This window comes from Pinus tabuliformis, chromosome 9 (assembly GCF_031772625.1).
Source record: "Pinus tabuliformis cultivar Carrire ecotype Pingquan chromosome 9, CPIR1, whole genome shotgun sequence".
Lineage (NCBI taxonomy): Eukaryota > Viridiplantae > Streptophyta > Pinopsida > Pinales > Pinaceae > Pinus > Pinus tabuliformis.
Genome location: NC_142307.1, coordinates 1,051,832,090 through 1,051,859,496, shown reverse-complemented (window position 1 = coordinate 1,051,859,496; position 27,407 = coordinate 1,051,832,090). Strand labels below are relative to the sequence as shown.

Below are 27,407 nucleotides of genomic sequence, written 5' to 3'. Positions count from 1 at the left end.
GCCCTATGTGATCTATAAGCCTGAGATAGACGAGCTATGTGCCTGCGTTGTGGCTGAGTAGAGGAAGTGCCTGCAATTAGAGGACTTGGGGATGGTACTATGTAATATTCCTAAGGAAAATTAACAGCGATAAACAAAGCATGCGTAGCAAAACACACAAAATTTACACACAATATTAAACACCCAGAAAGACACCAAAATCTGTGCAGAACTGAGCCATTTTATTATGATAAAGAGGGGGTACAATATGAGATCAGAATGTATGCGCCTGGGCTTTCCCAAGGCAAGCTATCGAGATCCAGGTGATGAAATCAACTACTCAAGCACTAGGAAGATGTCCCCTCAAATGCTCAGCATTGGCCCCAAAAATTGCATTGTTGGTTGCAAGAAATGGCTGCTAGATCCTCCTCCGGTGCTAAGAAAATTCCGGGAAATTAACCCAATCTCCCCACAAATAACCCACCAAAACCCAGGAAGGGTTTGGCCAAATATCGACCTCTGATTTTCAGCCCAATTTCCACGCTCTCCTCCAGCGACTTGGTATATCGACCCTCCATAAAATAACACTGGAGATGGCCTCAAAAATGGCTGCAATGCTCAGCGAAATTCCCCTCCGGAATTACCCCACAAGTACCATCCTTCCTCAGGCCCAATTCCACCTTCCTCTGGGCTCCCATGTGTAGTACGAAGGCACCATTTCGTAGGCCCACACAGTGCCTGATGGTGGCTGATTGACACAACAATCTCACACAAAATGAAGCCTAGACAACGCTCCAAATCTCCAGCAAATGGTGGCCCTAGTCTTTTCCTGAAAGCCCAACAAATTCCCCGCTCCACAACTAGCTCCTCCAAATGCCGCGTGTTCCCCTTTTTGCGCCCAACTTGCTGAACCAACTGCACGGATTTATTAGATAAGCTACCAGATCAAGTCAAATGTAGTGCAAATCACCTCCTTGGGTTGGCACTCGAAGTCCATCGAAGGTAGCGTGAGATTCTCACATGAAAATCTCGGGTGCTCAACAACACATGCAGAGTTGGCTCTCAGCTCAAGCATGCTAGCTAAGTGTGAATGTCAAATGATCAAAGATGCCAAAATGATGATTGCATCTCCTATTTTAGTCTTGAGCCTCCAATTCTCCATGTGGGTCCCATCCATCAATCTCCTCATCTCTCTTCCCTCCATGAGAGCGTATTAGCCAAGGGGAGCGTATTTCCCTTTGGGGTGGACCCCACCATCCACTAGCAATTTGATTTTCCTTTTTCCATTATGTTGGAGCCTTTTTCACCTCAAAATTGCAAGTGGGACCCCACAACCCACTTTTCCTAAGTTGCAACCCAAAAATTGACAAAATTGGTCAAAATTGATATTCAGTTAGGAACCTTGCTAAGTGGGAATATCACATACTAGTGGATCTGGATTTAACTGAACAGTCTGTAATGCATCCATCTCTAAATCAAAATCAACATCAATATCCTCATCAGGGTCAAACTCTGTTGGTTGACTCTCCACTACCCAATCTGAGGATGGATCAATATCTTCCAACACAATGGGATCTGTATTAGGTCTTTTGTTCAACAATTGGTTGTGTCTTAGCTGGAGGTTGTATTGGACATAGACTAGATCATTTCACTGTTTTTATTTGTCATATCCCTTCTCAAACACATTTGTAACGGGTTGCTACTACACAATTTTGCACAATTTTGGCTAAGGAAGAGAACCCATAATTTTCGACTTAGGCACTTAGGAGGCAATTCGACTTTATTTTGTTGCTAGTGGAATGTGGGGGCCACCAACATGCGAGTTTGAATTGGCCCATTCGAATAGCTTGTAGGGAAAGTCAAATAGGTGGATGGAGGGGTCCACATGAGGCTAGGGAGGCCCAAGGAGTTATAAAGAGGGAGCAACTCTCATTTTGGATTCATTCTTACACCTTGCAATCACAATTACTTGATTCTTTGCTTTACTGTTTAGCTGAGTAAACCGGCTGTTTAGCCACGAATCTGTCAAATGGGAGATTCAACCTCTACTTTGGGGGGCCATCCTTGCCTGCCCTAGAGAGGCAGTTCCATAAGTATTTCAGGAGTTTCGGGAGTGTGTTACAACACTACCATTCAACCACAACAGGGAGTGTGTATTTCTGCCTAGCTGGAGAACGCGCAAGGGGAGTTTGGAGCTATCAGTGATCAAGAATTTGCTGGGAGAGTTAGAGGATTGGTAGAGCAGCAAAGGGCCAGCCTTTCTTGCGAGTTTGGAGCCAACATCCCAACAGTCTGATTTACAGTTACCTGGGCCTGTGCAGAGAGCCATCACTAGGCTCATGTAGGAGTTGGAGGAATGAATTGTAGAGCTGGAGCTCGCCGGGAGAAGTAGGAGATCACTTGGAGGGCCACTTTAGGAGGATTGCTAGAGTTGGGAGAGCAGAGATTGACAGAATCATCCACAGCAACAAAATTCAAAATGGAGCAGAGCCAAGCTGTGAAGGGTCAATTTTTGAAGGTTGGAACCAAGGGAAACCCTTTCTCGGTTTTTCTGGGTTTTGGGCAAGGATCACACTCCTAAATTTATATAATTTTCTAGGCAGATATAAGGGGTCAAACAGGGGTTCCAACTCAGCCAGCAGCTAGAGGAGCTAAGGGGAATTTGGGCCAAAATTTCGAGGTCAAAATTTGGATAATTCCTTCGTGGGTTTTTCTGGGCTTAGGCTAAGGAACAAGGAGCTAAAATCTCATAATTTTCTGAGCATGAGAAGCAGTGATTCCAACCCTTCGAAGTCAGTAGACAGAGCAATTTTTGGGGGCAACGCAATTCAGTTTGGTGCAACAGTGGTAACAACCTTCAGTGAAACATTTTCTCACCTGGGTTTTGTCATGCATTTCCATTGAGACAAGCCCAGGTACACCATTCCATTTACTATTGTATTTTCTCATGAAAAAGTAATAAAATGGCTCAACAGTTCTCTATTCCAGTGTTTCCATGTGTGCTTAATGTATATTTTGTTTTTCTAATTATTGGATTGTTTGCATGCTTTGTATATCACTTAAATTCTTGTTTAGGAACATTATATTATTCTAAACGGTTTCTATTCTTCGTGTGAATCCTCTCAAAGACAAACCAATTGTGCTCACACCAAGAAGCACTGCAAGTTTGACTCAAAATGCAGATTGCAAACATCTGCAATTGAGGACAATGGATACCAAATTCCTCCCACCATTGTGCTGCAAGAAACATAGTTGTGTAATGACTTAGCTCAATAAATTATATCCAACTTTCAAATTATAAACAATTTAACAAAATAAGAATTTGAAATTTGAAATTGTTTACTTGGCCCATCTACTTCCCTTGCAATCCTTACCAGTTCTTGCCAAAGGTAGCTATTTAAAGAAGTGATTTGTCGGTGTATCTCCAGGTGCTCATTCTCATTAGGGACCATGCGCTCAAGGCACTCAATCAATCCATCTCTAATCTCCCTAGTCAAAGCTTCTCCATCTAGAGATTTATAATGATACCTTGAGTTCAAAAAAAACTTACCTGCATGTATAGGGTGATGGAGTTGATCGTTCCATCTTTGATCAATTATTTCCCAAATGGCCCTGTACTTAGCCACTCTATCCTTGTATATTGCCTTTATTTTCTCCTCTGCCTGATCCACAGCCTCATAAATGAAACCCATAGCCAATCTTTCCCCATCCACCAATCGCAACACCTTAACTAGTGGCTCAACAACCTTCACAATCGCTGCTACCTTTTTCCAAAATATGTCTTCATTCACTTTCTTTCTTACATATTTGCCATCTTGTTTGCGAGCCCATTGACATCCATTCCATTCATCGTTGGAAAACATCCTCTGCAAGTTTCTATGTTGGGAAAGCATAGATTGCAATGTCAAAAAATGAGTTGCAAATCTAGTGATGGCAGGCCTGAAAAGATCCTTGCGCACTGTGTTTTTCCTCATTAGTTTCAAAATCCATGAGTGATTGTAGATATACTTTGTTATGCATTTGGCATGCTCTATAGTGTTCTTGATCCAATCTTTTTTACCAATGTCCTCAAGCATGAGGTCTATGCAATGTGCAGCACATGGGGTCCAAAAGATGGTTTTGTGTTTTTCCTCTAACATTTTACCAACAAGAACATAGTTAGAGGCATTATTTGTGATGATGTGAACAACATTAACCACCCCCACCTGTTCAACAACCTCATCCAAAAGCTGAAACAACAAGTGTGCATCTTTCACCTTGTCAGATGCATCAACTGATTTTAGAAACATGGTTCCCTATGGGCAAAAGATAAGAAAATTTATGATGGTACAGTTCCTTTGATTAGTCCATCGATCTGACATGATGGTACATCCTATTTCCACCCATGAGCTTTTGAAATCTTTCATATATTCCTCAATGGACATAACCTCTTTTTGCAAAAGAGATCCCCTTAATTAATGCATAGAAGGGTCTTTGAAGCCCTTTCCAGCAGCAAATATGTCATCAAACATAGGTTCATAATATGGTGAATGGGAAACATTGAAGGGGATATCAACATCATACCACCCTCTAGCTATGTAATCACAGACAATTTCTCTCAATTCTTTCTTCCAATGGTCATCTAAAGTAGGCTGGATTTGACCTTTATTAGCTTAAGGACCATGTGCACTATTAATGGAGAAGAGGGTGTGAAATAACTTTTGATATCACCCTTCTTTTTAATTTTACCCTTACCCTTTTCTTGAATAGACTCCAAAGAGGGAGCAACATAGTGAAGGGGATTGGATGCATCAATGCAAGGGATAGATGAAGGGACCTCATTATCAAAATTGAGGTTGGCAGCTATCATGTGTTTTAGACTCCTCTTCCTCCCTATTTCAGCCTCTATTTCTTTTTGCCTACTGATTTCTTCCTCAAACTTCTGAAATTTTTCTAGCAACACCTTCCTAATTTCTGTAATCTATTTTGTTGGTGATGCACATGGGACAATTTGGCCTCTAATACTAGCCAAGTGTTGTTTCAGCCTGTGAATGCCCCCTCCACCTCCCTTAATTCTTTTATGACAAAATTTGTAATACATTTGATTATCAATCATCTTAGCATATGCCCAAGCAACATTTTTCATTCTAGGAGCCATTTTTTGATATTTGGAATTGGAAATGAAAAGACGAAAGTTTGAAAATGAAAAGAAAAAACAACTCTTCAATGTTCATTTCTTATAGAAAAATGACTCTTTTCAATTTCCAGATTTGCAAAAAAAAAAAAACAAGGGCAAATTTGATAAGTGAAAAAAAATGCATCTAGCCTCCTCAACGCTGCTCCAAAAACCAACTCCTCAATGTTGCTCCAATGATTGCCCAAAAGCTTCTTCATTGCTGCTCCAAAAACCAACTCCAACTCTTCACAAACTCCTCACAAATTCTCACACAAATGCAATGAGATAGCTATGAGGAAATGTAGGGGGTTGGGTCACTTTTATAGGCTTTGGAGAGGGGTAGAGGAATTATGAAAAAAAAAAAATCAGTTTCAAGTCTGCGTTGCCGTGTTTCTTTTTCTCGTGTGTTAGCGCTTGAAATTTCACCTCAGGCTGAGAAAGGTAAACCTCAAGGCAACATCAAACCACTTCGCCTCGTAGCTAGCCCTACGGGGCGGGAGAGGGCTCTCTCCAGTCTATATCGGTGAGATCTTCAATGGATGAGATGACCAATAGGGTAACACTGATTTTAGGCTAGTAAACTGATCAAAATGGTTGATTTGGGGTTTTTAGGGTTTTTGGTGGCAAATTGAGGGGATGGCAATTTTGGGTGCGGGGATTGGACACAGTTTCTGCAGGGGGTTATTTGGGGCGAGGTAGGAGACAATATTGATGCCTTTGATTGAGGTGGATGGTCAGGAATGACAGGTGAGGAGCTAAGGAGAGCAAACATTAACTTTGAATTCTCCTTAAACAGTAGAAAACATTGAAATTAAACAAACTTAAAAGCAGAGCATGACAGTCATGAATTCTTACTTTAACACTTCGTTTGCTTAATGTGCAGAAGGAAAAGAAAGGAAATGATTTCACATAACACACTTACAGGTACATAGAGAAACACACCATCAATACATGTAACCACAAGAATCCCAAAAAGGACTGCAAAACCCTAGTCTTCCTTAGCCAAAAATTGCAGAGATACAGTGAATAATACAATGATAGCTTCTCCCTCAAGAGTCCAACCATGAAAATGAGCAAGAAAGTACATAATATAGATCATCTAACCTCTTTTCCTGCCTCCATGGGTCGAGCTCACCATCTTAGGAGCTGTTTCAACCACTTCTAAACTAAGCACTACAAAATAGGCAGTCAAAACAACTTGCCTCTATAAGCTAGGAAACCAATTCATTCATTTAATTTTCACCTTTTTCATGAATGAATCTTCTAGAAGAGGTACATAAGAGTAAAAGTGTCAATAAAGTACAATAATTACATCAAATAAGGTAATAATCCACCCCAAAAAGTCAAACAGGTTCAAACTGCGTTTTTCTGAGCTGTACACTGAAATCTGGCAAAGTTTGCCTGACGGGTCGCGCGCCTTTGGGACCACATTTGGGGCACTTCCAGGTGGCCAAATTGAGCAAGAGTAGGCTTGTTGGAAAGGTCTGTGAGTCTACTTTCCAACTCAACTGGAATTTCTGAATTTGGTGGTCATTTGCCCCTCCAAAATTGCAATCTCCCAAGACTGCTTTCTGCAACTCAAAAATGTGGCAGAAAGTCAAATTTTGCTTGTTTTTTGACTTTCTGGAGGCCCAAAACTTCATAAAATCTCAAGTCCATTAATGAGAATATGTAACTTCTCATGACAAATCTAGAAATGCTGAGTTTTTGCAAAATGGAGTTGCCATGATGTAGGGTCGCGCGGGGGGTGAGACTCGTTAATGGGGAAAAACCTGTAAATGCCTGAAAAAACCAAAATTTGCCCAAAATGCTCAAAATTTTTTGGGATTTGTGCTGGGGCTGAGCTATTTAGTGCCTTGGTCCTTCAGTGAAGCCTCGGCCAAGATATGAAGGGGATCAGGCCTCTTTCTCCCTTTTTGTGCCTTCGCCAACCGCCTCTGGAACATCTTCATTTTTGCCTTGCACACGTGCATTCTTGCCCAATAATGGTTCTTCATGTTCCTCAGCAACTTCTTCTCTTGGTTGGCCCTAGCCAACAGCCTCTCCAAGTGTGCATTTACCCGGATGAGCATGGACTCTCGCTCAGCGGGCAATAGATCACCGGGTCTCCTCCGGTTCAAAATGCGGTCACTACGAATCCTCCACAGCTCATCAAGAGCTTGTTCATCCTCCAACTGTTTGTTGCGCTGCTCAAGATATGTGACGGTCCATTGTGCCCCCTCTAATCTCCTCTGCAAGGCATCATTTTCAGCTCTAAGGTGTTGAATGATCTCCTTTAACTCTCGGCTAGGAGAACTAACATCAAGATCAATAAGCTCTATGTCTGGAACACCTGATGGTCCCTCATCAATCTTGGGCTGTTTGCCCCTCCCTGGTACCTGTGCTGCTGAAGAAAGCGAGGCCCCTTCCACCTGATGTGGAGATAACACTCGCAGAGTCGATGAAGAAGGCGAGACCCCTTCCACATGCTGTGGAGAAAGTACTCGCCGAGCTGCTGCAAATAAGGCCCTCTGGCCCCTTTGATAAGTAACCATATGTGAGGAGCTGACATGTCTGGTGACGGGGATGTCATGCTGCTGTGAAGGTCCTCCCTCCTCATGAATAACCTCAGGATGTGGTGATGATGGTGTTGTGAAAAACTCACGAGAGATGAACTCCTCCCATGAGATGCCCTGCTGAGCCAACTGATGTAACACCACTAGCTGAATCAAACCATAATGGTAAAGGCTCCTGTACTGCTGTGCCGGGCTCTTCCTCTGCATCATGGACACCATCTTCTCAACGTTCTGATAGAGAAAACAGGGATGTTCATCATCCTCACTCGGGTGAAGTGCATCAAGAGGCGAATATGGTATGAATATACCTGTGAAAATCTGCCCTCACAGGTAAAATAGAGCATGATGAGCCTCATGATGGGAGCATACTCACTCCTGAGAAATCTGAAGGGAAACACTCCTGTCAAGTGTCTCATGAGTGCTGGTCTAACACAAGGCTCAAAATGAACACTGTCCAGCACCTTGCGCTTATTCCATACCTCTCCAACATTAGGTATCCCTGTGGCCTGTGCAATCACCTCAGGTGTCAATGTAAAGTCCACCCCGGCAAGGTTGACATGTCCATCATGCAAGTGTAAAACAAACAGGCGAGCCAACTCTCTGTGGTGCTGAATCCGAGAGATCCTCTCACAAAACTCATAGCAAGACATGTACTGGAAACATGAGACTGCCATAGGACAAGCTTGTAAATCTGTCAAAGAGGTGGGCTCCTCTCGCCTATGATGACCACCCTTTCCACCCTTATGAGGCCTCCTCTGTATCTCAATCTCTGAAGCTGATGCCTGGTCATCACTCTGCTCATAGGTTTCGGTTTCTGACATTGTTTAAGGAGCAGAGTGGACAAAATGTACTGCTGTTTCTGCTTTGTAAAATGCTGATTTGTATGCTGTTTCAAGGGGGACAAGGAGCATGAAGGGAATGTTAGGGGAGGGACACTTTCAAAGGGAAAATGGGAATAAATATATAAAACAGGGATTTAAGGGAAAAACATTGCAAACATCATTGCATATGCATCATTATATACATTGTTTACATGAGTAATGAGAGGTAGGGTTAGGGCTTAATTTTTCATTTTTTAGGGAAGAGGGGTAGGGTTTGGATTTTTCTTTACAAATTTAAAAGAGAAATTTATATGGAAAAACAAGGAACATGACATGGGAAATGGGGAAAATGATTACAAGGGGAATACCCTCAAACAGCATAAAACCCTAGGTATATTTTACAAATTCAAAATGCAGCAACATGGAGCTTTTTCTCTTGCACATGGAGATCCTTTAAAAATGCCATTAAGATTCCCATTGACCATAACAAGCAACCATTCATAAGTTTTGAGAGCCTACCTTGGCAATTTGGCGATTTCGGAGGGTCCTTGGATAAATTTGCAGTTGGTTTGGTAAGCAGGGCGCTGACGGGTCGCGCACCTCACCCAACGGGTCGCGCGCCTTTGACGGGTCGCGCCCGTTGAAGAAATACACTGCTAGAACACTGCTAACGGGTCGCGCGCCTCTGACGGGTCGCGCACCTGGTCTGATGGGTCGCGCGCCTGTCTAGCTCCCAAATTCGCTCAAACTCTCACTCAATCGCTCTTGCAAACAACTTGGATGCACAATGAGGGTCGATGGAGGGAGATTGGGCCTTTATAGCTTTGATTTGAAATAATTTCATGCTCAAACCCACTTTATAATGTTTCTCTTTGACACTTTATAAAATTGACCATTTTGGTTTCCTTTATCCTGAAATTGACTCTTTTAATGCTTTTGCTTGATATTTTTTGCAGGGACATCATCTGAGGGATCTTGGCAAGGGAGCCAGGGTTTCATACTGTCCTTGGAAGCTTTTTGAAATTTCATCACTTTTTACAAAAATTTGAAAAATGACCTTGGCTTTAAAAACAGAGTTTTTAAATCCAAGGTGAAAATTTACTGTACAAGATTGAAATTTGCGAAGAAACACCTTTAAAATCATCCCTCTGGCTTGCTGGGCACCATTTGACCTTCAGAGACATGACCTTGTAAACCATCTTGACCGAAACCCTAGACCTAGGAATTTGACCTCAAGACAAGACAAGACAAGCTTGAAAGTGACTAAGGACTGAAATGATTTGATCCAGCAATGCCAAGAGGGGGACAAAGACACCAGCTCCTCCATCAGGGTTATGGCATGCCTAATGGGATGCAAAAATTGACACTGATGAGACACCTACTAATGCAAATGCAAAGAGCTTTGATCGCTAATGGAGGGCGACAAGACCGACTCTAACATCGTGGACCAACTTGGCCAGTTTAAGATGGGCTTGGATGAGCTAACCTGTATTATTCCTAATAGGAAATTAACAGTGAATAACAAAAAAAAGGGTCATGAATAACACCCAAAAATTGCAAACATACATAAATATCAGGTACACATATATTGGCACCAAAATTGGGTCTTTACATTAAATTTTGAGTTGGATAAATACAATATAGTGATGGAAAGAGAAACCTAGGCTTGCTACAACAAGAAATCAAAGGCCCAGGTTTAGAAATTATTACCCAAGTGCTCGAATATCAGCCCAACTAAGCTCTACTTAAACCCAGTAAATTTCTACTCCTGCTGCTAGAGCCTAGAAGAAAATGGTGATATCTGCTACTCTTGTGCTCAAAACCTCTTGAATTGCACCTAGTGCCTCCCCACAATTTGCTCAGCAAAACCTAGAAAGGAATCTGCCCCAGACGAACCACCCATAAAACCCACAAAATGGTGCAAATTATCAGTTGAGTAGTAAAACGCACTGCTGAACAAAAGGGGATTTTTGCCCTTAATGCTAATCGGAAAATTTTGCAAATTTAAGTGGAACCTATCCTCCAAATACACATAATAGCCCAAAAAGGGTCGGGTCTTGTTCCAACCTTCCGAAATGATCCCCAAATTGTGTGAGCTCCCTCTTCAACTGGATAACTCGTACTTCTTGAGAAACAACTGCCAAATCCTCCAAAATTAGATGAGAAATCCTCCAAGAATTCTCCTTATGTCTCCCTTGTAAATCCTCAACCCAATTCTAGTTGAAGCTCCCACAACCAAGGTGCTTCTCTAATGATTGTGCAGCCCCAATCAATAACACTTCTACGCTGGACCAGGAAGAAGAATTTCAACTTATATGTAGTCCACTTTGCCTACACCTCAAACCATTGCAAAAATGTTGCAAGATGCCAAGAGAATGTGCCTATAAATTTCCGGATTCAACTTTGTCATGAAGCTCACTCCCCTGAAATGTGCGTGGTCCCTTATTACGCCCAGGTTACTCCTCAACAACTCGAATCTCTTGTGAAATCCCTCTGGAATAGCCTCAAGATTGCAACAAGGGCTCCCCTAGGGTGGCACTCAAAGTCCACTGAAGTAGGAGTTGAGATCTCCCCTCGAAAATCTCGTGTGCTAAACAACACTCTATTGTTGCAAATAAACAGCTTGAGCAAACATGAGTTTCAATACCAAATTAGCAAAAGGTCCCTATTACTGCTCAAACCTGCAGGGGACCTGTAGGGGCTCCCTAAAGGGAAAATGCTAGACCAAGGGCAACAAATGGAGACTTAGCCCATTGTTACCTTAGCTAAGGCTCCCTACTCTTTACAAACTTTCACCGATGGGAGGAGACTCGGTATATCATGGAGTCACCAATGAAGGATAAATCAATAAGTAGATATGGAGTGACCCAAATAATCCTTTTCTAGAAGAGATTGAAGAATAGATTTTGCTTGCTTTCTAAGCAAGGTACAATGTCTTCTAGGAGAAGGATGGGAGGATTTGAGGGTTAAGTTTAGGGAATATGACTTGTGAAAAAGTTTCTCAATCCATAAAATCCTTATTGAAATTGGTATCTCAAATGGTTCTTGAAGAATTGTCCTTTCAAAGCAACGTGACCACACGGGACCAAGTGGACCCAGCCTAGGTTAGAAGGAAAGATTCTAGCAACCAATGATGTTCTTAACCTAGACAAGGTAGGGGAAAGGATCAAGGAAAGAATATTCACTTAGAGATGTTGAATTGGTCCTGTAAGGAACTAGCCTTGGGGATGCTAGGGCAAGGTTTGATCTTGGAGCTAGGGATTGGATTTTCTCACAAATTCACAATCAGAATGGCTTCAAAATTGGAGGTCTTGAGGAGACACTAGTACAGGAGAGGCTAGGAGATCAAACTTTTTGGAGGGCTTGTTCGTCGAGAAAATGATGCCCTAGGTGACCCAACTTGGCTAGACCTAGGAAATGGTGAAGAATTGATTTTAGGTGACCACCTCTTGGTAGATTAGTGCCTTAGTCTCTAGAGAAAGGAGTCTATGATAAATATGAGTGAGGGCCTTTGGTTCTTAGTCAAGGAGGCCTGAAGACCACGTTGCTAGCCTTCTAGGTCAAAGAGAAGCAATCCCCAAAGGAAGTTGTAAATGTGTGTACTTACATGTAATAGAACATATCCAACCATCAACATTTTGACAATAAAGAAGCTCCAAGATAATATACTCCAATCCAAACATCAAAATTCATCCATGCTCCAATTCATCATCCTAGGGAAAATGCAAAATTCTCTAAAGAGAAGAATGATCCAATCAAAGTGATCATACAAATGAATTCATGTCTCTCCTAGTTATAAACTCATTAGGAGTTCGAATTACCTAATTTGAGCCTATATTAGCCCATCAACTAAAATAATGTGCAAGTAACTATCTAATGGTGACAAGCCCACCACACTAGCTCACAGATAAAATAATAAGCCTCTCAAGAGGTCGAATGATCAATAATGCATGTCGTTGGGCTCTCTTAGAGGCTTACTGAAGTCCATAAGTGCCACAATGATGAGTTGGACTTCCAATAGTAATGGGCAAGGGTTTGGCCCCTTGTTCTCCACATAATAAACCTATGGCACTCCCAACGGTTGTGAGGGCACACAAGTGTCCTCATGGGTATCCAAGTAAGTCAAAGATGCCTGTAGACCATCTGCAAGGGCTCAAATGATGGTGTTGTGAAAAATTGGTCACCTGATTCCTACTGCAGCAAACTGATAATATTTCACCTACTTGTTAAATTACTTGAACAAGTTACTTGCAGTTTTCTACGGAAAATACTGAAATACATACACTGCAGCCTACACAAAATAAAATACTACGGAAACTAAATACTGCACTAGAGAGAAATAAACACACACATCAACACAATTGTTTTTGGACAATGTCCTCGGAAAAACCCAATGTGGGAAAACTGGTGCAGCAACTGAGGGTTTTAATTATTATGTAGTAGTAAATCTAAGTACAAATCGTTGGATGCCCAAACTGGCTATCTGATACAGAGAAATGCTAGCAAAGAGTTAGTGAGAAAAATATCACACTGATTCAGGAGATCCAACACTGATCAAGGGTTGGCTAGTTGCCCCCATGCTGCCTCTACATAGCTTCTACGTCAATCCTACGTAGATTTGTGTCACACGGGCTGGGCTTTGCATCACCTCCTCTGCTGACCTCATGCTATTTGGAAATTCGACCTTCTGGCTCTCCAGCCTCACACCCTGGCTTCTGGCATTGGATCTCGACTCTCCCAGCTGGAATTCGAACTCCCTCTGAAGCTCTGCCCTGCCTAACTGAACTGCTCTATGCCTTCTCTGCTTTGCACTCTCCAGACTTGGAAAACTCTCCTTCGGACTACTATCCATGCTCCTCACTGCAAGAAGATCACTTGATCACACTCCAACAACTCATTGCTGCTACTCTTGAGAAATTTGATCTCTGATCTCTCATTCAATGTGTTCTCCAAGTGCCCATCAAGCTCCTACTTATAATCTCTTGTTGGAGCTCCAACAGCCAATATTAAAACATAATAAACGGCTAAGAGTAACTACGAGTTGATCCTCATCTTCTTCTAGAAGATTCATGTGGAAAGTCGAGAATCCCACCCAAATCACCCACTGCAACAACTGATTAGACTTCTCCTATCTGTTAAATACTGAAACAAATTATTCATTGTTTACTACAGCAAATATCGAAGCTAACACACTGCAACCTTCACTTAATTAATTAATTTGCCCAAAACAAGAACAAAACAAATAGAGAAAGATGCACAAGTGACACAATATTTTTTGGACAAATGTCCCCAAAAAAATCCAATGCGGGAAAACTGGTGCAACAACTTTGAGGGTTTTTATTATTATGCAGTAGTTTCTGAATACAACTTTGGATGCCCTTCTGACAATCCAGTTACAGAGAAAATAAACTAGAAGAAAAATGTAGTGAGATTACCTCACTGTAGCCGGCAATTCCAGTTGTTCTGACAGTTGAACCAACTGTCCCCTTCTATCTCTGCACTTGCCCTGCAAAGGCCCTGCATCAGCCTCAACAAGCTCTGTGTCAGTCCAACTTGGAAACGTCTGCCCTCTAGATCAGTTTCTAGCCCTCCTGGCTCAGAAATCATATCTCCCTGGCAGATTTCAGATTTCTACAGTAGAATACTACGCTGCTTTTGTGTGAGCCCTTTTGGCTCTGTGTTAGCTCTGCATGGGCCCTTCTGGCCCAGCGTCAATGCCTCTTGGGTTTGCACTGCCTCCTCCTGGTGTCTCTCTGCCTCTCTGCTGTTGATCCTGGGTCTTGGAGAAGATACTCCAACCCAACTATCCCTGCCCCTCACTGCAAAAGCTCACTATCAAAAATCTCTCGGCAGTTGCTCTGCTTCAGAAAATCGATTCTTTGAACTCTCTCTATGTGTTTTCCAAGTGACCCTCAAGCCTCCTTAAATAATCTCCTCATTGACATTCAACGGCCCAGATTAGAAGCTAATCAATGGCTAAGATCATTTCTGCTTGATCCTTGTCTTCTTCTAGAAGTTACACCCACAATTTATATTAATACCCTTTAATTATTTTATTTTCCTAAGTTTAGACTTAGGGTCCCATTAAAAATAATTAATTATTTTAATACAACTGTTTCTGGGTGGAATTTCCCAAAACGATTTCTGGGTTCTTTGGAATACATGTGCCTAAGCCTCCCTGCAAAATTTGAGACTTAGAGCACATTCGATGCTACCAGAAATCAACACTCCCTCTTAGCGAGGAATGTGCTCTAGTAATGCCTCCAACTGAAGCATCACATTTTTTCGTAACATCTCCCTCTGCGTTGCAGATGTCTGACATGATGTCCACCAACCTCTATGCAAATGCTGCATTTTTATTGTTGTTGACCTTTCACTGTCAACACTGCATCCGTACTGCAACTCCCTCTGAATTTTTGCATATGTGTTGTTGCTGGCACTACCACTGCCAACTGCTACTGCACTGCAAATTGTTGTTGCTACTACATCAGCAACAGAGAAACATCCCAAATTACTGAACTAACTATGTTTAGTATGATACCACGTGAATGCTGGAGCCTGACTCTTGCTAGTCTCTACACTGACCCTCTGAATCTACTGCATTGCTGCTCACCTCTGCTCTGTGCCATTTGCACTGCTGCTAACTCTGCTATGCGATGTTCAGTCTCTTGTGCTCCTAGCCACTGCAACTGTCTCTCTAACACTCTTCGGCACCATCCGATGCTAGTCGATCTTGCTACCTCTAATATGAGCTCCCGTAGCAAGGAATTGATCCAAGAGGTGGGCTCCTCAAGGATCTTGCCCATATGTAGCTCTTTCAAACTGCAACTCCAAATCAGCCTACCTCCCTCTTGGAGGTATCTCGGCTGCCATGGCGAACTCCTCCTCGATCTTCATGAATGTAGCTTTCGGATCATGCTTCTCATCTTTGTCCTTCTTCCTGAGAGGACACTTTGTAGCGTAGTGACAGATCTCACCACACCTGAAACACTTGATCTTCGAGACATCCTTCTTACGTGTCTGCTGCTGCTGTTGTCCCTTTGATGCAAGGGCTGCATTATCCTCCTCCTCCTAGGAGCTTCGATTCACTGTTGCTACTTCCGTCAAGCTTGCACTTGACCAAGTCTCTCCTCATCTCCTCTTGTTTGAAAGCTACCCACATCTCATCCCAATTTAGCAAAGCCGCCCTGCCCAGGATACTCTAGACAAAGACTTGCCACTCATCTGAGACAAAATTGAGGGCTAGTCTCACCAACTTTGAGTCTTGAGGTGTAGACCCCATAGCATATAACTCATCACAGGTCTCTTGAAGCTTCATGAGAAATGGATCCACACTCTCCCCCTTCTACCTCTGAGCAGATCTCAACATTTGTTCAAAGTACATCTTCCACTGCACGAAAGATCCCTGATATAACATAGAAAATGCGTCCCACATCTCCTTAGCAGTCCCTCTGTTAGTGATGTGATAGACCACATGATCCTTCACTCCATCAACGATCATTCTTTTCACCCTTTCCATCTCAACCTTGTATTTCTTCAACGGATCTGCATCTGCAGGGACAACCACCACGTTGTCGACGTATGTCTTGAGGGCATGCTCATCTAGAACGAACGACATTCTTTCCTTCCAAATTACGTAGTTGGATGCCCCATCCAACCTATCTTGATCCTTCAAGCCGCTGGTTGCCATTTCTACCACAAGAACTGTCGAATGACCTCCTCTGTCCTTTGCGCAACACTAGACTGGCCTATGCAGTCCCTGCTGGAGCTTGTAGATATGCCTCTTGTTGATTTGGGGTAGCATTGGATGTGCTCTAGACCTCAAATTTTGCAAGGAGGCTTGGGCACATGTATTCCTAAGATCCCAGAAACAGTTTTTGGAAATTCCACCCAGAGATGATTTTATTAAAATAATTAATATTTTTAATGGAGTTCCTAAGTCTAAACATAGGAAAATTAAAATATTAATGGGTATTAATCTAATTAAGGGTGTAACTTATAGAAAAAGATGGAGGTCAAGTCAAAACAATATGAGCCTTTGATTAGGAGGTAATCTAGGCTGTTGGTTGTTCAACAGGAAGATATAAGAAATGGCTTGAGGGTCATTTGGAATAAACAACAAGAGAGATCAAGAAATTGATTTTTTGAAGTCGAGAAGTTCTCAGGAAGAAAATTCGATTGAGGAGATTTCTTGCAGTTGAGGGGCAGGGATAGCTTCTAGAGAGAGAGCGATTTTCTCAGCCAGAGAATCATCAGCAGAGAGAGGCAGAGAGTGATCTAGTAGCCCAGACGTAGAGGCTGACGTAGGGCCACGCAGAGTGTAAGGCTTGATATTTTAATTTACAAATATCTCTAACAGTATATGTCTGTTTATTTAAATTCATTTATAACATATTGTAATTATAATTTCCTAAAATTTCTTTTCTAGCAGAATATACAGAATATACTTTTCAGTTTTATGACTAAACAAATCAAATTAGACATATGTACATACCTAGTTTTTCTGAGTTGGTGTCGGTCCCTGGATGATGTTGTTCTCCTGATACCAAACCAACCAAATTCCTCCCTGCGTGTCTGGGATTGGTTTTTCCAGATCTCAAACCCAAAAGGCTTTGAAAGCGAAACCTTTTGTCCCTCGTGCCCAAAACCTCCAAGAACAGGGCTCAATTCTCATAGATCTATATCTGAAGTTCGGAGCCCTAAAGCTCATTCGTTATTTCACAAAATTTCTCTCCCAGATTCTCCATTTTCTTCCTTCCCAAATTTCCATCTAGAAGTACTACCTCCTATCACTTCTCCTTTTAAATTTTATATAGGAAAGGATCCTTCCCTCCGAAGAAATCCCACCCCTTTTTCCTCCAATCAATCTTGTCCTTATCCTTTAAATTCTCATTACTTTAGTCGATCATCTTTATTTTAAATTACATGTACATTAAATCATATATATATATATATATATATATATATATATATATATTAAATGGAACTTTGATATTTATCATTTCAACCGACTTCGAGAAGAGGATTTTTTTAAAGTAACTTAACATGACTTGCCAAAGGATAAGTTAATTAACCTCGTGCCCTAGTAATATTTATTTATTTATTATTTAATTAAAATGTTATGAATGAAATTAAATTAATATATTATAAAATAAGGTATTAATTAATTCTTTTACTATTTAATTCATTTTCCATACATAGACACTTCATGTCATTAAATTGGTATGAATACTACTACAGTACTTTCAATAATTAATTCATTTTTCTTTTATTTGAGAATTTTCATAATAAGTTAATATGCATACTAGCACAATGCATGCAATGCATGCATATGTAGCTATCATATGCATGCCTCGTATACATGTTAATATTCCTATGTTGCCTGTAAGTTGAGATGGGTCATTACATAGAGGTAGTGCAGAGAGTGATAGAGGGTCCGAGTTTTTGTTTAGGAGAGTTAGTTTCAGGAGCCAGGAGCCGGGGTGTGAGACCGGGAGGCTGAGAGTAGAGACTTCGGGTAGCAAATTGATCAGCAGACTGGGTGACGCAAAGCCTAGAGAGGTTGACGCAGAGCCCGCGCGAGGACTGTGCAGAGGAGCGTAGGTCCTGCGAGAGGCCATTCATTCAGTATCCTGATCAGCCAGGATTTTCTCAGTGATTGTGTGAGGTAATCTCACAAATCTTTCTGCCAATATTTCTCTCTGTAACTGAATAACCCTGTGAGGTATTCAAAGATGTATTCAGAATTTCCTATTGCTTAATAATAATAAACCCTTAGAGCTGCTGCACCAATTTTTCTGCATTGGGTTTTTCCGAGGACATTTGTCCAAAAATAACGGGGTCTATTGTGCTGTATTTTCTTTCTTGCCCAGTGTCTTGTTTCCGCTTATAATTTAATTAAGTGAAGACTATGTATTACGATATTTGCCGTAGAAAACTGCAAGTAATTTGTTTAACCATATTAACAAATAGGAGTAATATCATCAGTTGCTGCAGTAGGGGTTCCCATTGAGGAATTTTCACATGGTATTAGAGCTGCAGGTGAAGCAAGAAGAGCAGAGCCGATAGATCCAGTGTTGAGAAGAAAGGGAAATCGAAAAGCTGTAGGAGGCAGTAGTTCGAAACCTCAGAGGGTTTGCGTATTTCTTAGCCGGAGGGATGAAATTTCGAGGCAGTCTCTCAAGTTAACGGATAGAAGGGCTTCTAGATCGAATTTTTGTCGGGGCAGAGGGAGTAGCGTTGAAGCCTCAGCGTGAGAGAGCTGGTGGGGCGCAGATTTTCAGCAGGCCGTTTGTTGGGCTGAAAAACATTAGAAGAAGGAAGAGAAGCACCTTGAGGGAACTTTTCCTCTGTAGACTTCCCATCGAGAAGTCCTTTCTTTTATTGGTTGAGCAGCAGTAGTGAGAAGCAGAGAGGGGATTTTCGACATTTTCGACAGATATGGCAACTAGTGGCTTGAGGGATCAGGATAGGTTGGATGGAGCATTCAATTATGTCATCTTGAAGGCTAGAATGTCTTTCCTTCTAGATGAGCATGCCCTCAAGATGTACGTTGACAACGTGGTGGCTGAACCTGTGGATGTAGATCCACTGAAGAAGTACAGAGCTGAGATGGCAAAGGCCAAGAGGATGATTCTCAATGGAGTCAAGGATCACGTGGTGTGTCATATTGCTAGTAGAGCAACTGCTAAGGAGATGTGGGATGCTTTGGCCACGTTATATCATGGATCTTCCGAGCAGCAGAAGATGTACTTAGAACAGAAGATGAGATCTGCTCAGATGCAGAAGGGGGGGCATGTGGTTCCATTCCTCACGAAGCTGCAGGAAACCCGCGATGATTTGTCTGTTGTGGGGCATACACCTCAAGATTCAGAGTTAGTTAGATTGGCCCTCAATTTTGTCTCAGATGAGTGGAAAATCGTTGTCCAGAGAATCTTGGGCAGAGCAACACTGCCGAATTGGGATGAGATGTGGGCAACTCTAAAACAGGAGGAGCTGAGGAGAGACCCAGTCAAAGTCAAACTTGACGGCAACAATAGCAGCAATGGGTCGAAGCCCAAGGAGGAGGAGGATAATGTAGCCCTTGCATCAAAGGGGCATCAAGAGAAACAAAGACGAAAGAAGGACATCTCCAAGGTGAAGTGTTTCAGATGTGGCGAGATGGGCCACTATGCATCCTAATGTCCTTTGAAGAAAAAGGAGAAGGATGAGAAGCAAGATCCTAAGGTTGCAGTCGCGAAGATCGAGGAGGAGGAGTTCGCCATGACATTCGAGATACCTCTAGGAGGGAGGTGGGCTGATTTGGAGCTATAGTTTGAAAGAGCTACACATGGGCAGGATCCTTGAGGAGTCCACCTCTTGGATCAATACCTTGCTACGGGAGCCCAGTTTTGTAGTTGCAGGATGGACTAGTGTCGGATGGTGTCGAGGAGTGTCGGGAAGACAATTGCAATGGCTAGGAGAGATAGAGACTGAACAACGCAGAGCAAAGTTCGTAGTAGTGCATATGGCACAAAGCAGAGTTCAACAACAGTGCAATAGATTCAGAGGGACAGCATGGAGACTAGCAATAGTTAGTTCCAACATTCACATGGTATCATAGTGAACACAGTTAGTTCAGTAATTTTGGATGTTTTTCCATTGCTAATAGAGTAGTAGCAATAGTTTCAATGCAGTAGCAGTGGGTAGTGGCAGTGCTAGTAGTAGCAAAGATGCAAAAATTTAGAGGGAGCTATAGTACAGATGAAGTGTTGATAGTGGCAGTGTTAGAAACAATACAGTTGCAGCAGTAGTGCAGTAGTTGGTGGACAGCATGTCCAACATCAATAGTGCAGAGGACGATGCTTTAGAGTCAAACCAGTATGCAACAACAGTATATTGCTAGAGCACATTCCTTTCTTAGAGCGAGTGTTGATTTGGGGTAGCATCAGATGTGCCTCAAAGTTCTCAAATGTTTCATCTCAACTCCTCCTCCTGCAAATCAGGCCACATCCTGCCCCACCTTGGCAAGGTATCTCTGCCCAAAATACTTTGGACGAATACCTGCCACTCCTCAGAGACACTGTGTTGTCAAACAGATTGCCACAACAACGCTCAGATCGGGGGCTGTCACCTTGGTCCCCGATCTCTCTGTTTAAGCCTGTCTCCCACAGCTAAGGGGGGTAGACTCTATGGGACAATGGATGACCAACTGTGGACCAGTTGGGTTGGGAGACACGGGGGGAAACAAGCACTTAATTGATTTTATTAAGTTAATAGACCAGTGCCTTATGAAGTAAATGATTAAATGATTATTTATCAAATGCTGCAGAAATATGAACTCATTAACAATCGTTTACCATCAAACAACTCAAACAAATTTTAACTTTTACCAAATGTGAGATAATCGATAAACGCTCAATGGCTTAACAATATTCTAGCAGTTAAAATTTCGAAAGATTAAAAGCTTTAAATAACCATGTAATTTTAAATGCTAACTAGAGATCACATTCATGTAGCTAATCTTCAAATGAACATTTAAGCATGTTTAACCACATAAAAAAATGATAAATATTAATCCCACATCAAAATTTTAGCCTCAGCAGGAAAGATATATCGCAAACATGACGAAGCCTTGAGCCAAGACTGAATCTGGCAAAATATTTCCAAAATATTTTTTATATTTTTAAATAAAGCAAGACTAAGCCAACTGAAATCTAAATAAATGAAACTTAAATCTAAAGAAAATTCTAAACTATAGGACAAAATAAAAAGTCTAAAGATTTTTTTTTTAGTAGTGAAATGAATAACTCAAATCCTAAATCTAAATCTAAAACTAAAGTAAACAAAGCTTGAGATTATTAAAATCTAATCTAGATCTAAATTTAAAATTAAAATTTTCTTATCAAAACTAAAATGGAATAAATCAAAATCTAATTAAAATAAAATAAAAAATCTTTGAAAAATCTAAAACAAAGGCTAAAGGAAATAAATCTAAAAGAATGATAGTTCTAAACTAAAACTACACTATATAGAATTATACGCACAAAAAAATTTGAAATGAAACTGAAATGCTTCAAGCGTAGAATCTAAAGTCAAAACTGGAAAACAAATGCATACAATGAACCCTAACTACAAATGTTAAGGCTATAAGAAAAATCGAAATCAAAAAATAAATGCTAACCCTAACCAACTAAGCACATACGTGGTGATTAAAATAAATGAAAATCGTAAATGTTTGGCTGCTTGTCGTCTTGTGTAGGAGCTCGATGAGGGAAAAAGAGAACTCGACGGCTGGAAAGGTAACGCGGCAGCGAGAGGGTTTTGACTTGCAGGATTGCGAAAGGATTGACAACAGCGTGTAGAAGGTGCAGGGGATACATTTTGATTGCAGGCTTTGTATATATATATATATATATATATATGTAGTTGCAGGGTTGGACAACTTGAGGGATTGATGGCTGCAAGGAACGCAGGCTGAGAGAACAGCAGGTAAGGGGTTCGATGGAGGTAGCAGCGATGGAGATGCAACTTGCAGGTTGAAGGCTGCGCGTTGGGAAAAAAAATGGCTGCGTGGAGCGATGATGAGAGTTGGAGCTGCAAGTTGAATAGCAAATGATATGTTGTAGGTTTAGTAGAACGTTTGCGTGGGTATGGCAGCAAATGGGCAGCAAAAGCATAAAAAATGACTGCGTGGAGAATGGAGAAAAAACGCAAGGACGGAGAGAGGACTGGGAGGAAGGAAAAATGTCAAATAGAGAACACGTGGAGAGATAAGGACGCAGAAAGGTTTGAGCTGCGTGAGTGATATGCAGGAGAAAAGAAAGGGTTGAGACAACTGCTTGAGGGATAAAATTCAAAGCTTGAAAACAAGTAGTGAAACCCTCAAAAAATTCCAGATTATATTGTCTCAGATTTATTTATGAAATCCCTGCAGATTCTTCTTCAGATAAAAATTTGAAAACCCTGGATTGCAAAAATAACGCCCCTGCAAGAGATTGTTCTGATGCAATAGCAAGGAGCTGATCAAACCCTTGGAAATCTTCAGAAAACCCTGCAACCTGTAATGGAAAGACAAACAACCAGAGAATATATATATATAAACCAAAACCCTACAAACCAGCTACAATATTTACAGCTTTGTGACTCTACAACAGCCAGATTTGTCAGTAACCCTCAATAATATTTTCAGAATATCAGATTTACTATGAGATACTTCAGAAATCTCTCTCATGCAATTCAAAAAATAAACTTTAAATGTCAGACCTAGAATCAAAACTGGTTGGGCTCTATAAGAAAATGCTTTGCGAGAGTTGGCTGGTTCAGCCAAGAATTTCCCCAAACGCCCACTGATTTTCTCAATAAGGGTTTCCTGCACAGCTCACTTCAACCATCAATAAAGAGGGAAAAAACAATATTAAATTCCAGATGTAATGGAGATACCTGCCATTATTTCAGAAATTCTATTACCATTCAGACCCTAGTAAGTGAACAAGATACCTGTGTTCAACGATACTCTACATCAAACTATTACTAATGGATGAAAATAAAATTATGCAGAAAATAAAACATCTCACAACACTTCAGGAGAGTAACACCAGTAAGATTTCAACCCCAAAGTCTTTCTTTATTTGCACCGGAAAAAGCTTACAAGAGAGCTTTCTTCAGCACAAGACTCAAAGATCGAATGATCTCAAATGACCCCTAGCACCCTATTTAAAGGAAAAATTCCCAACAGCTAGTTCGAGTGATCCATGTCAAACTAATCTCAACCTTCGATGAGGATCAAGATTTCTTTTAGTCTTATCAGTCGAATTCTTAAATGCATTTTAATATATTAAAAAATTAAAATTCTGCATTTATTTACTCAAAAATTTGACTTATTATTATTTTATTTTTTTTTTTAAATTTTTATTTTATTTTTTAATTATTTTTTAAATTTTATTATTCATTTATTATATATATATATTTTTATATATTTTATTTTTTATTGTTTTTTATTTTTTCAATTTTTAATTTTTATTTTAAATGGATCCTCGAACTTAGCCTTTGGAAAAATCACCTAGGACCTAGGACTTAGGACTTAGGACCTATGAAGGGATTAAAACATTTTTTAACTCTTAAGACACTTTACATAATGACTTTTACAATTTTACATCTCAAGGGGGAAAACCCATTTGACATAGACCCTCATAGACCACCCATTTCTACGACCAAATATAATCTAGTAGATGAACACACTAGGATTCCCCTAAGATTTTAATGACAAAATTCATTTCGGCTTTGGGGTTAGGCCGAAGGAAAACTCTGCCGATCATGGATCGGTGAGACAAAAACCGTCTGGAACGTAGATTATCACTAAAAAATTAGGTCCACCTAGGCACTTTACATACATGACTCACATCTGCTAAGATTATTTACAATTTACACATGCAGATTGGGTTTACAATATAACACGATCAGGTTGATGATGGAAGTCGAATGGCATGGACACATCGCTAAAGCGCTATCCCTTTTGCGAAGAAAAGGGGGTGTACTGCTATGGGAAGTTGACACGTAGTGGTCAACATGTTGTTTAGTGCCAATCACACTAGCTCTATGGGTTGAGGCGCTGCCCCAACAACTGCAAGCTGGTCTCAGATCACCTGAATCCTGGTGAGGAAGGGGTCTATGCCTTCCCCCTTCTGCATCTTGGTGCATCTCACTGTCTCCTCTAAGTATATCTTCTGCTGCTCGAAAGTTCCCTTGTACAATGTGGTGAGAGTCTCCCACATTTCTCTAGCAGCCCCTTTGCTAGCTATGTGTAAAACAAAGTGATCCCAAACACTATCAAGGATCAACCTCTTCGCCCGCGCTATCTCCTTTCTGTATTCCTTTAGCTGATTTGCATCCGTGAGGATAGCTACCACTGCATCTAGGAAAGGCTTCAAGCCATATTCATCCAGAAGGAAGGACATCCTTGCCTTCTAGATGACATAGTTGGAAGCACCATCCAACATGTCCTGATCTCGAAGTCTAGTAGTGGTCATCTCAAACAATGTCGAAAATCTCCTCTTCCCTTTTGCTCAGCTGCTTCTAGGCTATTCGCACTCCCTTTTGGAGTGGGAAACTCTGCTCACAACGACTGTTGATCTGCAAGGGAAATCGAACTTCTTTAGACTAGAAGTTCCCAGAGGAAAATTTTCCCCCAGTGTGTGCTCTTCTTGCACCCAACACTAGTTTTTCTCTAACAAACTACTGCAAAACTACTGCGTCCTGCTAGAGATCCGCTCTGTGAAAAACACTGGCTGCTCCCTCTACCTCTAGAATCCCTCGATCTAGAGAGATTGACATTTTTGTCCCTCTCTCAGAAAAGAATTATTCTCCTCAAGAAATTTGACCTCTTGGCCAAGTTGACTATGCTACCTCTGGGGTTTCGATTTGCTTCCCTCACTGAATAGCGAAACTCCCGCTTCCTTCACTACATATCTCTTTGACTGATCATTTGCGCTCTGATACCATGTGAAAATTCCAATAGCCGGAATCCTATTGCAGCAAATGGAAATTATTCTCCTAATCGTTAATTAAATTTACAATTTATTTATTGTTTGCTACAAAAAATGCTGAATAACTCACACTGCAATCTACACAAATAAAACTGTGGAAGAATAAACGTTGGAAGAAATGCTAGCACACAGATAAATTACACAGTTAGTTTTGGACCAATGTCCCCGGAAAAACCCAACTCGGGAAAACTGGTGCAGCAGCTAAGGGTTTTATTATTATGCAGTAGTGAAATAATCTGCTGGAACTGGCAATCTATAGAGAAACACTGGCAAGAAAAATTTAGTGAGGAATTTCCTCACTCCACAAGCAAATCCGGGCTCCGACCTCAGCTCAAATTGAGCCATCCAAACTGGCTCTGTGGAACTACTATGTCACCCTAGTGCAATCACTTTTTCACTCAACTTGAATGAGATTCTCCTCAAGTCGTCTGGTCTGCTGATCTCTGGGAAAATGTCTCTCCTAGCCTCCTGAACCTCTACCTAGCTTCTAGCACTGAAACTCAACATTCCCCATCAGATTCGAAATTGCCTCTAGAGGCTACTGCGTTGCTTTGCGTCAGCCTCACTGGGGCTCACTTGCCTCTCTACAAATGCACTCACCAGAACTGGAATCATTCATCCGACTTCACTGCCCCTGCCCCTCTCTCACTGCTTCGAACTCAATGGATATCTCTTCGGCTACTGACTGCTGCTACTCTAGAAATCAACTTGTTCATGAAATCAAACTGCTCAAGTAATTTCTCCAAGCCCCATTGACTTCTTCTTATAATCCTCTGTTGAGACTTCAACAACCAAGATTAGATCTCAATCAATGGTTAAGATTAACTTGAAGTCGATCCGTGTGATTTTCTAGAACCTTCACACCTTAACTTAATTAATTTGATTAATTAGTCATATTCCCTAAGTTTAGATTTGGGAAATATTTAAAAACTGACCAATAATCTAATTAAATCATTTCTAGGGAAAATTTCCATAAATGATTTATGAGTTTCTGAGATCTCATGCATTCTAGCCTCTCCACAAAATTTCAAGGCTAGAACACATCTGATGTTGCAAAAACTAACACAAAGGTTAGGTAACTCATGTACTATGATTTCACCCTCCTAAACTCATACACTCAAGTGTGGGCTTCTCCTATTGTAGCTACTTTTGTATTGTGGCATGTGGCTTGGAGCCCTTCCTTGATCCCCACTCCCTTCCATCATTATATCACATGTCACCTACCACTTGATGGATGTACCATGGACATGTCACCCCTCTTTAAAGGCTAAATCCACCTAATGGGGTCCTTGGTTTACCCTTTTAATGAGCTTGGAAACACCTGTACATGCCAAAGCCCACTATGGAAGGGCATGCCACTATGAAGTGTCCACTTGTTTTCTATGATTTGTAAGCTCTTTTACTCGATTTTTCTAACGATTTGTTGTACTGGAGGGCGAGGAGACGTATTGGATCTTATGCAGTTGGATCTCTATTTGGGGTTTGGTCTCCCTAAATGGGGTCCAAGCCTTCTATGGGTCACATTGGCACTTGTAGGATTAGTGTTGAGAGCCAAGGGCCTCCACCATAGTGGATCGTAGTGTACCACTTCACGGATCCCTCAACACCACTCATTGATTGCTCATGTGTAATATCCCTAAGGGAAAATTAACAGTAAATAATCAAAGAAAAATAGAAAACACATCACAAAAATTGAAACAGATAATCAAAACACGAAAATGCTTCCACAACAGTGTTTTCTACTCATTTTATTAAATCAGAAAGATGTACAATCAAGGTGCTGGAATGTGTGCACCTGGGCTTGCTTTTAGCAAGCTAGCAAATCCCTCAATGATCCTTGAATCACCCTCCTTCAAGCCCTGTCAATTCTGCCCAACTGTTGTGATGTAAAACCCAGAAAATAGTGTTGCTGCCTGAAATGTAGAGCTGATAGAGCACCCTCTACTGCTCAAAAAATTTCGGGAATTTAATCCTGGCCTCTACTCAAGAAACCTAGAATAACCCACAAAGGGTTTGGCCAAAGCTTGACCTCGAAATTTCGACCCCCTTAAGCTTGACTAGCTCTCCAGTTGGGAAATTCGGACTCCTGAATGATCTGCTGCCAAAATGACTCTAAAATACTTGCAAACCATGTTAGAAGGCTTCCCAAGCCTTCCCACCAATTCTCCATCTCAAATTCCCTTATCTCCCCACATTCCCGGAATGCCTCTATCGATGGCTATGTAGTCCCTGCGTTGTTGTGGCTCTCTCTGTTGCTGCAAATCGATCTCCTATTGCTGGTGTGGGTTATGCTAAAGAAGAACTCCCTCCTTGGGTTGACACTCGAAGTCCACTGAAGCAAGGGCTAGGATTTCCGCTCAGAGACACCCGGTGT

General features: G+C 41.3%; 1 protein-coding gene across 3 annotated transcripts in view; it reads left to right on the top strand.

Annotated features, from left to right (window-relative positions):
• Positions 1-27,407, top strand: part of LOC149152303 (kinesin-like protein KIN-UB) — a 515,820-nt gene that overhangs the window by 341,205 nt on the left and 147,208 nt on the right. The gene's annotated exons all lie outside the window — the stretch shown is intronic.